Source organism: Panthera onca, chromosome B3 (genome assembly GCF_046562875.1).
Source record: "Panthera onca isolate mPanOnc1 chromosome B3, mPanOnc1 haplotype 2, whole genome shotgun sequence".
In the NCBI taxonomy this organism is placed as follows: Eukaryota; Metazoa; Chordata; class Mammalia; order Carnivora; family Felidae; genus Panthera; species Panthera onca.
The window spans coordinates 144,852,163-144,863,861 of NC_138344.1; positions in this window are offsets into that span (position 1 = coordinate 144,852,163).

Genomic DNA, 11,699 nt, shown 5'->3' on the forward strand with positions numbered 1-11,699 from the left:
TCCCCACCAATTTAAAGACACAGAGCAGGAGAAGAGTCATACTACTTACTACACTGATTTAAAAGACCAGAAACACTAAGAATCGAAGCGTTTTATCTCTTTGCAAAAAACTTGTCAATAGCAGCGCTCGCCTCTTCCGCTGTGACTTAGGACGTGCGGCGAGCATCCTTTATGGACCTCTGTCGGTTGTCGCTGTCTGTTCCGCATGGCGATCAGCTTCCAGCGCGGCCTTCGCACTGGCACTCGGGGCGACGTGAAACGTGTCGGCGTGGGGGCGTGGCCGGCGTCACTTCCGGGGGACATCGTCCTTCTCATTAAGTCGGCCTCACCAGGCCCCTCTGGCCGCAGCTCTTTTTTCTGGCCCCGTCGCTGCTGCACCTGGATTTGCCTCCAGTGTCCCCACTTCCCGTCCTTGCCACTTTCTCACCTCTGTCGGTCGACTCCCGTCTTCGGTGACGCGCTTCCGCAGAGTAGCCAGTGTGTCCATCACGGAAGGTGGCACGGCTCCCGACATGGCTGGTGTCCGGGCGCTGAGTAACACGCGGTGACCGGTCACCCACGGGCTTGGGAAGAAGCGCCAGATGGTCACTGATCAGGAGGCGCGGCTGTTACTTATGTAGTGATTTGCAGGCTGGCGAGCTCAGGCAGTCTCTACCTGGTGCGGCGACTCAGTTAATACACAGGGTCACTGACACTTGAACTGTGTTGTTGAAGGACCAGTTTTGCTTAAATGTAATGCAAACCGGGGCACCTTGGTGGCTCAGTTGGTTAAGCATCTGACTTTGCTCAGGTCATGATCTCACAGTTTGTGAGTTCAAGCCCCGCATCGGGCTCTGTGCTGACAGCTCGGAGCCTGGAGCCTGCTTCGGATTCTGTGTCTCCCTCTCTCTCTGCCCCTCTCCCACTTGCGCTCCTTCTCTCTCTGTCTCTCAAACATAAATAAACATTAAAAAATTTTTTTTAAATGCAATGCAGGGGCGCCTGGGTGGCTCAGTCGGTTAAGCGTCCGACTTCAGCTCAGGTCACGATCTCACGGTCCGTGAGTTCAAGCCCCGCGTTGGGCTCTGGGCTGACGGCTCAGAGCCTGGAGCCTGCTTCGGATTCTGTGTCTCCCTCTCTCTCTGCCCCTCCCCCGTTCATGCTCTGTCTCTCTCTGTCTCAAAAATAAATAAACGTTAAAAAAAATTTTTTTTAAAATGTAATGCAAACCAGAAATTCTCTTAAACGTTCTCTTAAATAGCAAAACATTAAAACCATGTCATTTAAAATTAGGACTGCCTGCAATCACTACTGCTCAAAATGACTTGAAGGTTCTAGCAAATACAACAAGACTCCAGAAAGAGAAAGGAAGTGATACAACACTAGACAAGCGGTAAAGCTCTTTTTGCTGATAGGATGTGTGGGGGTCCCTCAGACCACCTGCAGGTCTGGTCACTCACTAGAATGACTCACAGGACGCACTGTCGAGTTGTCCTCACAGCCCACAGCACAACGAAAGGGCACAAAGTAAAATCACGGGCAACGGGCACGTGGGGCGAAGTGCAGAGAAAAACAGGTGCAAACTTCCAGGAGGCGTCTCCCGCTGAAGCCACAGCGAGTGTGTTTGGGTTGTCACAGCATCTGTGAAGTGGCGTCTGCCAGGAAGCTCATCGGAGCCTCTGTGCCCCGCGGCTCACATAGGCGCCCTCTGCCTAGCACGTGCCAATGCTCCAGACTCCCAGTTCGGCATAAACCGCGTTGTTTCTACAAACAGGCACAGTGAGCCTGGGTAAGGTTTCTGGATACAAGCTGAAATACAAAAGTCACTGGCTTTCTCCGCTCTGGCAATAAGAACCTATCAAACATTTCATATATATGGTAAAGAAAAAAATACATTTCCGAATAAAGGTGTAGGACCCACATGAGGAAAACAGATCATACGGAAATCTGAACCTATGGAAAGGCATGTTTAGGAAGATTTTACACCATAAAAAAATCAAGTTAATATGCAAATGTAATACAATTCTAGTTAGAATCCCACGGAGGCATCTTTATGGAATTGGATTAAAAAAATCTTAAAATTTAAATTTTTTTTTTTAACATTTATTTATTTTTGAGACAGAGAGAGACAGAGCATGAACGGGGGAGGGTCAGAGAGAGGGAGACACAGAATCCGAAGCAGGCTCCAGGCTCTGAGCCGTCAGCACAGAGCCCGACGCGGGGCCCGAACTCACAGACTGCGAGATCATGACCTGAGCTGAAGTCGGCCGCTTAACCGACTGAGCCACCCAGGTGCCCCAAAAAATCTTAAAATTTATATGGATGAATAAATGCCCAAGAATAGAATGCCACTATAGATGTAGGAGAACCCTCTTTTATTGATTGATTGATTGATTGATTGATTGTAGGGGAGAAGGGCAGACAGAAAGAGAGACAGAATCCCCAGCAGGCTTCGTGCTCAGCATGGAGCTGGATACAGGGCTCAATACCACGATTTGGGATCATGACCTGAGCTGAAGTCAAGAGTTGGACACTCAACCAACTGAGCCACCCAGGCACCCCGAGGGGGAACCCTCAGTAACTACCAGATTGCAAGACCAGAAGCTATTCAAGAAAGTATCAATGTATAAGCATTAAAAAACTTCGTATGGCAAAAATACTATAACATTGGCAATCGATGGATAGACTGTAAAAATATTTGTGATGTAGATGACAAAGTTAATATATATTATAAAGAAACCTTTAAAGAAATTGTCAAAGAGTGACGATCAAACGGAAAAACAGTAATTATCCGAACTGAATGTCCATAGAAGAGCAAATCCTAATGGCCAAGAAACATGGAAATGCCCAGATTTGTCAGTAGGTAGGGAAACAGAAATCCGTGAGCTCTAGACCCACAGACCGGCTGGCAAGATTTTCAGAAGAGTTGTAGCATTTGTCGTTGGTGGGGAGGTGGAAGGAAAAAGTACTCACAGCGCTGGTAAAATATGAAGTGTTTTGGCTTCTTTGGAAATCAGTCTGGCAATAGCTGTGAAAATGAAACCCAGCCTCCCCGTTGACTTCCCCATGTCAGGACGGCCGCACGGTGTCCTGGTAGAATACTAGAATTAGCGAACGCCCACCAGTGGGGGCACGTTAACGATTGCGGCCGACATCTGGGGGTGGGTGCAGCCGTGAGGAGAACGGCGTGAGAGTTAGCTGTTATCCTGAAGGGGTTTCTATGGGGCGTGGCCAGTGGGGAAGGAAAGAGGCAGACGTGTGCAGAATACCTCACTTACGGGACCAGGAATCCAGGATGCCGTGCATACGTGTGTGTGCATGCGCTTATGCACGTCTGGGTGAGGATGGGAGCCCGGAGAAGCACGTGGAGGGCACATTCTAGATAATGACCATCATCCAATGGGAGATGTGCGGTGGGCCCTTTGGGGTTTCTTCCTGCTGCTTTCCTGAAACACAGGCCTGACGACCGGGGCTTTGGCAGCCTTCTTCAGACTTGAGAGCACCTTGGTGGAGGAATCTGCCACGAATAGTGGCAGGACTCAGCTTCCTGTCAGCCATGGAGCGAAATTAGCCTTTTTTAAAAAGTTTATTTATTTTGAGAGAGAGAGAGCGAGAGAGAGCATGTGTGTATGAGAAAGAGGGAGAGAGAGAGAGAACCCCAAGCAGGCTCCACGCTGTCGGCACAGAGCCAATGTGGGACTCGATCCCATGTCCCTGGGATCATGACCTGAGCCCAAATCAAGAGTCAGATGCCTAACGAACTGAGCCACCGAGGCGCCCCAAGAAATTAGCTCTTTAAAGCTTCTGTTAATTTTGGTTTATGTCACAACAAGGCAAACAGAATTCGTGTTGGGTACAGTATGTACTAAAAAAAAGCCTTTCGAAGGTAAAAGGATACACAACAAAGCGCTAAGTTGCCAAAGGAGTATGAAAAATCATGAGATGAGACCGCGGCAAATGGATGTATCCTAGATGGCTCCTAGACCCGTGCGATCACGAATTTCTGCTTCCAGCCCGTTCATTCAGACCTGCCCGGCTCAGAGTACGTCTTGACCACCCGCTCACCATGCTGAAAAGTCCAGAATTCCTTTTATCCTCAGAACTCAAGTAGGTATTATTAAGCATCTTCTCTCTCCACCATGGAGCTTCCCCTCTGCTTTAAGGAAAATGAAAGACACGGCTGACCCAGCCCCTCACAGCAAGTTAAGGCTCCTTAGGAAACTGGGGGGCCACAGGAGAGAGAATTCTGGAGCACGTGGGGACATGGTACAAAAATAGCATCCTGCTTTCGTACCGGTTTGCTTTTGTGTTGGAATAATTAATTACCTTCGGACATTAACTTGAAAAGATTTTTTTTTTTTAAGCAAAAAAGAAAAATGTCACTGTAACCTCATAGAAGGCCTGATGTTGAAAGACAGTAGGCCAGCGCTAGTGGGATGCTGAATTAGGCTGTGCTTTCGAAGGCCTGTAATTAGAAAGGGGTGTGTGATCTCGTACATCAGATTTCCTTGCGGAAGTTGTATTCGGTGGCAGTGCTGGGGACGCACAGCTCGGGGGTTTCAGTAAACCCAGGCAGGTGGAGCCAGCTGGTGTCCCTCTGGGAGGGACGGAGAGCCGTCGGGCTCAGCACTCCCCTCTGGCTGCAGCTCCTGGTTTTCACAGGCAGGCCTTGAAGCGCCTCGAAATCTCAGCTTGTGAAAAACTGCTAGTCGTGGGTATGCCCCATCAATGATAGAAACTAGAGCTGGAAATATTGACGAGGAATTAGAACAAAACAACTTCTTCCAGCATTTTTGGAAGCCTGTGTAGAAGCTATTCGCTGCTGGGGTATAGTGAGTTCAGGTTGACGCGAAATCACTTGATTTGAGGCCGTGCCGGGCAAGACGGCGGTGCCCCTGGGCCTTTCCGCGGCCCCTCCTCTGCTTTCGAATCGCCCTAAAGTGGAGGTTCTGTTCTCCCCGTTACGGTTGTTTGAGGGGTACATCACACAGGAGGGGGCGGCTCTGATGCACCGTCCGTGGGCTCTGCCACTCGCGGCCACGCCGTGGGCCTTCCCGCCGTGGTCGAGCCTGGCTGCCGTGGAGGTGGCGGCCTGTGCCCGGCTGCTTCTGCTGGGCGCCCCGCTTCTGAGGTTCCTTCCCGTCACCGCAGCCGGCCCTCCTTTGTTCTTCCACTTTCCCCGGTGTGAGTTCACCGATCTCCTAATACCCCCTGCGGGGGAGTGCGTGGGCTGTCGCCAGGTTGGGCCCATTATGAACGAGGCCGCCCCGAGTCGTCCTTACCAGGTGTTTTCATTTCCCTCCGATAAATACCTAGCAGTGGTGGTATTACTGGGTCACCACGGCGGGCGTGGTGGCCTAAGTTCATAACAAACTACCCGAGTTGCCCAAGTGGCTGGAGCCCACACTCCTGTTGGTAGCGGCCTTCTGTCAGCTCCCGATCCGCCTGCTCTGCTGTCCTTGGTCACAGCGGAGCCACCCGCCGGCTTCCCCAGCCAGTGGCGTTAGGCCTTGCTGGAGGTGGGGGGGGCGGGGGGGGGGGGAAGGGAGGCACTGAGGGCACAAGGAGGAGGGGCCGCTCTCCCGCCCTTGGTGCTTTTCCCCCCACAGGTGGCTTCGCGGCCAGCCTGCGCAGCTCGGGCCATTCAGTGCCCCCCACACCATCTCCGGAGAGGCCTGACCCTCATCCTGGGGCGGCGGAGGGGGCCTCCGCGTCGGTTCCTTGCCTGGGTGCCCTCCGCCTGCGTTCGTGAGAATGCTGCTCGCTCCCTTGGTAGTTAATTCTCTTTGCATCACTCATCACTGCTACGCTGTAGCCGGGTCTTTGTGAGTATCTGTGCGGCCTTGGGCACCATCTGGGGGGTGTTTGTGGTTTTGTAAGGGAGTCGCAGGGCTCTTTGCTCCCCACGTGTTGTTTTCTATGGTCCTTTGTCAGAGAGATGTTTCCTGGATGTTTTCTCCTGGTCTGTCCTTGCCCGTTTAGAACACATAAAATGCACCCGCTTAACCGTGTTTCGGTGGTAGGTGTGCTCGCCCTGTTGTGGCCCAGGTCTCCGGAACCTTGTCGTCTTGCAAATCAGACACCTCCTCCCCTTCCCTACGTGCCATTCTCCTTCCTGTCTCTATCACTGGGACGACTCTAAGGTCCGTCAGACAAACACAATCACATGGCGTTTGTCTTTTGTTTGCGACTGCTTGATTTCACGTGGCCCAGTGTCCTCGGGGTTCGTCCGTGTCGGAGCAGGGTCAGGATTTGCTTCCCGGGTAAGGCTGAGCGCTGTTCTGTGGTGTGGATGGACCACGGCTTCTTTGTCCCTCGTCCATGAAGAACTCTGGGCTCTTCTACTTCTTGGCTGCCGTGGACGGTGCCGCCCCGAGCAGGAGGGGTGGGTGAACATCTCTTCAAGAGAGAGATGCTTTGGATTCTTGTGGATAATTAGCTAGAACTGGGATTTCTGGATCATGTGGTAACTCTGGTTTCAGTTACCTTGAGGAGCTCCCTACTTTTCTGCCGTGGCCACACCATTTCACAATCCCACCAGTTTCTCCACATCCTCACCAACATTGATGGTTTTCCGCTTGTTTTTGTTTTTGTTTGTTTAATAGTTACCATTTTAATGGATGTGGGGTGGTATCTCATTATGGTTTTGATTTGTATTTCTCTGACGACATGTGGTGGGGGACAGCTTATCATATGTTTACTGACTGTATATAATCTTTGGAGAAATGTCCATTCAAGTTCTTTGCCAATTAGCTTTTTTAAAATTTATTTGATTTTTCTTATGTTTATCTATTTTTGAGAGAGAGAGATAGAGTGTGAGCGGGGGAGGGGCAGAGAGAGAGGGAGACACAGAATCCGAAGCAGGTTCCAGGCTCTGACCTGTCAGCACAGAGCCCGATGCGGAGCTCAAACTCAGACTGCGAGATCAGGACCTGAACCGAAGTCGGATTCTCAACTGACTGAGCCACCCAAGCGACCCGAGTTATTTGATTTTTATTGTTGAGTTGTAGGAATTCTTTTTTTTTTTAATTTTTTTTTTTAAATTTATTTTTGAGACAGAGACAGACAGAGCATGATCGGGGGAGGGGCGGAGAGAGAGCGAGACACAGAATCCGAAGCAGGCTCCAGGCTCCGAGCTGTCAGCACAGAGCCCGACGCAGGGCTTGAGCTCACAAACCACGAGATCGTGACCTGAGCCGAAGTCGGACACTCAACCGACTGAGCCACAGGCACCCCTGTAGGAATTCTTTATATACATTCAGGATATGAACTCCATGTCAGATAAGTGATTTACAAGTATTTTCTCTGATTCTATAGGTTGCTTTTTTTCACTCTGTTGATAGTTCCCTTTTGATGCACAAAAAATTTTTTTTAATTTATTTTTTTAATGTTTTTATTTATTTTTGAGACAGAGAGCATGAGCAGGGAAGGGGCAGAGAGAGAGGGAGACACAGAATCCGAAGCAGGTTCCAGGCTCCACGCTCAGCACAGGGCCTGACGCGGGGCTTGAACTCACAGACCGTGAGATCATGACCTGAGCTGAAGTTGGATGCTCAACCGACTGAGCCACCCAGGTACCGCAAAAGGTTTTTTTTAATGTTTTATTTTTGAGAGAGCACAAGTAGGGGATGGGCAGAGAGAGGGGGACAGAGGATCCGAAGCGGGCTCTAAGCTGACAGCAGCGAGCCTGATGTAGGACTTGAACTCACAAACTGCGAGATCACGACCTGAGCTGAAGTCTGAGGCCCAAAGGACTGAGCCACCCAGGTGCCCCTTGCACAAAAGTTTTTAAGTTTGATGTCACCCGGCTTCTCTTTTGCTCCCTGCGCTTTGGCATCATCTCCAGGAAATCACTGCTGAGTCCAGTGTCAAGAACCTTCTCCCCGAGTTTGCTTCTGGTTTTGTCATTTCAGGTCTTATGCTGAGGTCTTAATCTATCTTGAGTTTTTGTATGTGGTCTATTCATGGTTTATCAATGTCTTTAGATGACTAGCAGTTTGGATTCTGATGAAGTTTATTTCGTCAGTTTAAAAGTTTTATGGTTCATGCCTTGAGTTTCCTAACTGAGACGTCTTTGCCTGGCCCTAGGTCACAAAGAAATCCTTCAGTGTTTTCTTCTGTGAATTTTATACTCTCAGCATTTGTGTTTGGCTTATGGCCCGTATCAGATTGGCTTGTGTGTGTGGAGAGATAAGGGCCGCGGTTATTTGTTCCAATGTGAACGTTTGGTTCGATCGTTGAAGACTTCCCTGTCCCACTGGCAGGTGCAGGGCTCTGTGACACTGCTGGGCCCCCCTCCAGCTGCTGGACGACGGCCCTCGGTGGGCAGGTCCTCTTTGGGGATATTTGCTGCAGGAAAAAGCACCACCCACCCACGATCACACTGTGCTCCCGACAAAGTGTGGGTCCGGTGACTGATCCACACGGGGCTCGAAGGCACCTTGGCTCTGACTCCGACAGCTCCGAAGGTCATCCCAGAGGCCCCGGGGCTGGCTGAGATCTGGGAGTGGACTACGGGCCCACCCGCCTCCCTCCCAAGAGCGCCTCCTAATAGGCACCCTCCACACAGCTCCCTCGCATGGTCGCCGGGTGGGCAGGTGTGGCGCCTCCACCTGCCAGCATGTGAGGCTTTGCGTCTGGACTCTGTCCTGTTCCAGTGGCCTGTTTGAGGGCCCGCCACGCCGCCTTGCGTGACCGAGGCAGCCGGGTACCAGCCTCGACCCGGAGCGTGCAGACCACAGGTGGCACACAGCTGGTGAGAACAGGCGTACGTGTAGTCTCACGCGCTGACTCTCTGGGCTCGGTCTGGGCACCGTTTGTGCGGCCGAACCTGGCTGGAGGGGCAGAATACGCATGCCCGAAAAGTAGAGTAACCCCAGACACATTGGGTTAGTTGAGGGGGCCGTCTTCACCAAGGACAAAGAAACTGAAGACGTACAGGGTGCTGAGGCCGCCTCTCGATCCTGCAGGGCCCGGTGGGCCCGTCCCACCCGCCTCCCGGAGGCCTGCGGGTGGCTCGATGCCACCCTGTGTTTAAGTTCAGAGGGGTGCAGCCGGGCGGCCTGAGGCAGAACTTGCACTGGACTCCTGTGTCTCCCCTCCTCGCCGCCGCCCTGCGGCGCTGGACAGCGTCCTGAGGTCACCGCACAGTGGGCACAGGGGCGGAGGCCCCTCCCCCGGTTGGTGGGTCTGGGGGCATCTCCCCACCTGCCCTCCACCCAGCGTCCACTCCCACCAGTGACCGCGGGTCATAGGGAGGAGCAGGTACACTGCGTCTTCAGGGGCTGTGGGGGGCGTGCTGGGTCTCTTGTGTCACCGAGTTAGGGGCTCGGATTGGACTTCTGCCTCCAGGACTCGCCCCGGGTCCCAGTGCACTTTTCTGTTCCCTGCTCTGCCCGCAGACTTCCTGTCAGACCACCGGCCTCACTTTCCACCCCAGCTACTCAGAGCGGCCCCTGGGCCTGGCCCGGGCCAGCCTGCTTCCACACGGCATCCACGGGCCCCGCGTGCAGCCCACGGCCGTGCAGCCCAGGCCGTGACTCAGTTCCCTCACTGGGCTAGCGGGAAGGGAATGTGCCTCGGTGCAGGGAATGAGGAATAAAGCAGGGTTTGCAAGGTGCTTGCGACAGGGCCGGGCCCGCAGTCAGCACCACGCGGGTCTGTTCAGGGCCCTATTGTGCATGGAGGGGCTGGAGGGGCCGTACCTCCAGCATCCGCAGCAGTTGGCTCGGGGAGCCTCGGGGAGCGTGGGCCCGTGTCTCCTGGAGGACTCCAGGGTGTCCTGCCCACGCCAGCTCCCATCAGCAGGGCCTACGTGGTGGCACCCGGTGTGCCCTCTGGACGCGTGGCTGCTGTTCGCGGAGCTTCTCTGGAGCTGCTAGGACTGCTGGGGCACCAGCGTCAAGGCGGAGGTGATCCCTGGCGAGCGGAAGCCTGCGCCTGGGAGTGGCTTCGCGATGCGGACTGAGTGTGCCGGGTTCCCTTGAAGCCCTGCTGGCCTGTTACCCAAGTGTGGTCACTGGGGTCCTGCTCACGGTCCTCCCCTGGCCTCTCCCACACACAGGACGAACATGCGTGGGTGTTTCCGTTGCCGTAAAACTTTATTTCCAGGAACAGGCAGAGAGTCATGGGTTGTTGGCCCCTGGCCTGGACCGAGGGTTCTGCAGCTTGGACTTGCGTCACAATTCCCCAGAAAGCGTGTAGAGCATGGACCCCAGAAGCCCCCCGAGTTCCTGAGTCAGGGGGTCTGGGGAAGGGCCCGGTGGTTTGGGTGTCCCCCGGGCTCCGGGTGAGGCGGCTAGACCGGGGCTGCGCTTTGAGAACTGAACTCTAGAAGGTGAGCCTGAGTGGGGGCCAGGGACCCCCGGGGAGCCTTGGGTCCTGCTCTGGGAGGGTCTCTGACCCGACACGGACAGGGTGGCACCAGTGAGGGTGTGGACGGGACCCCTGGCACCTGAGAAACTGCTCCTTTGAACCATTTGAGAAATAAAACAGGTACAGGCGGGTGGGGGGCCTGTGCGGGTCCCCCAGACTCAGCTCCCAGTCTTGACGCCATGGTGAGACCTTCCCCGTGGAGGAGACTCGGGGGATCCTGGAACAGCTTCCCCCCACCCAGGGAGAGGCCCACAGTCACCATCGTCCTAAACACAGAGCCTGGGAGCCCAGTCCCTGCGGGAGAAGCAGTTCCTCCAGCAGCAGGGAGCTCAGCGGGCCTTCAAAGTGGCCCTCTGGTGGGGCTTTGTCCCCTCTGCCCCACGATGGGGTCCAGTTGCCCAGAGCCTCCGTCTTGCTCGGGGCACAGTCAGCCCCTGACCCCCCATCCTCCACCCCCCACCCTGCAGTCAAGCCCTGGGGCTTGGTGTACAGAGCCCCCACCTTCTCTCCCGGCTCTCCAGCTTCTCCCCTTCCCCGGGCCTCTGCCGCTGGAGAGCCAGGCTCAGGTTGGGCCTCAGGGTCCCTGCTTCCGCTCCTAGGCAACCTCATCATGGCTTTACATGTCATCCCTGCGTCGATGACTCCAGAAGGTACAGCTTTCAATTCTCCTGGGCTGTCTGGTGCTATGTCAAACGTAACGCCCCCAGCACACCTCGCTACTTGCTGGCCCCAAACCGATCCCCACCCCAGGGTTTCCCTATGTGGTCAAAAACGGCATCCCTAAGTAGAGTGAAGCTCTGGCCAAAACTTGAGGGGTCCCTTACTCTGGTCTCGGCCTCACACCCAAGCTTCAAGACATGTTCCCACTACGACCACCTCTCACCTCCGCAACCGCTGGCTCCTGACGCCTCTTGTCGGCCTCTCTCCACGCAGCAGAGTTTACGACAAACCAGCGCCGCCTGGGGGCCGGGGGAACAGGTGCCGATGGTCACATTTGGGTTTAAGTGCAAAGCGGGGCCAAGTCCCCCCAGTGCCTGGAGAAGCAGAGCAGGCCCTTACATACAGGTGACAAATGGTTAACAAGACGACTGTGTGGACATCGGGAGCTACAGCAGAAATGCAGTCAGAGCAGAACAGGAAAATGTGGCAGAGTGGCTGGGCGGCCTGGGGACCGGCACCCCCTGGCCCCTGCACAGTTTGAAGGTGGAGTCCTGGTGTGACCCCACGCCCTGGAGGAGAAGGTCTGCCTGGACCCCAAACTCCGTTCCTCGGATGCTAGTGGTGGGCGGTCAGGGGGTGGCTTCCCAAAAGGGTGAGTGAACCGTGGCCCCTGCGGACACAGGAGC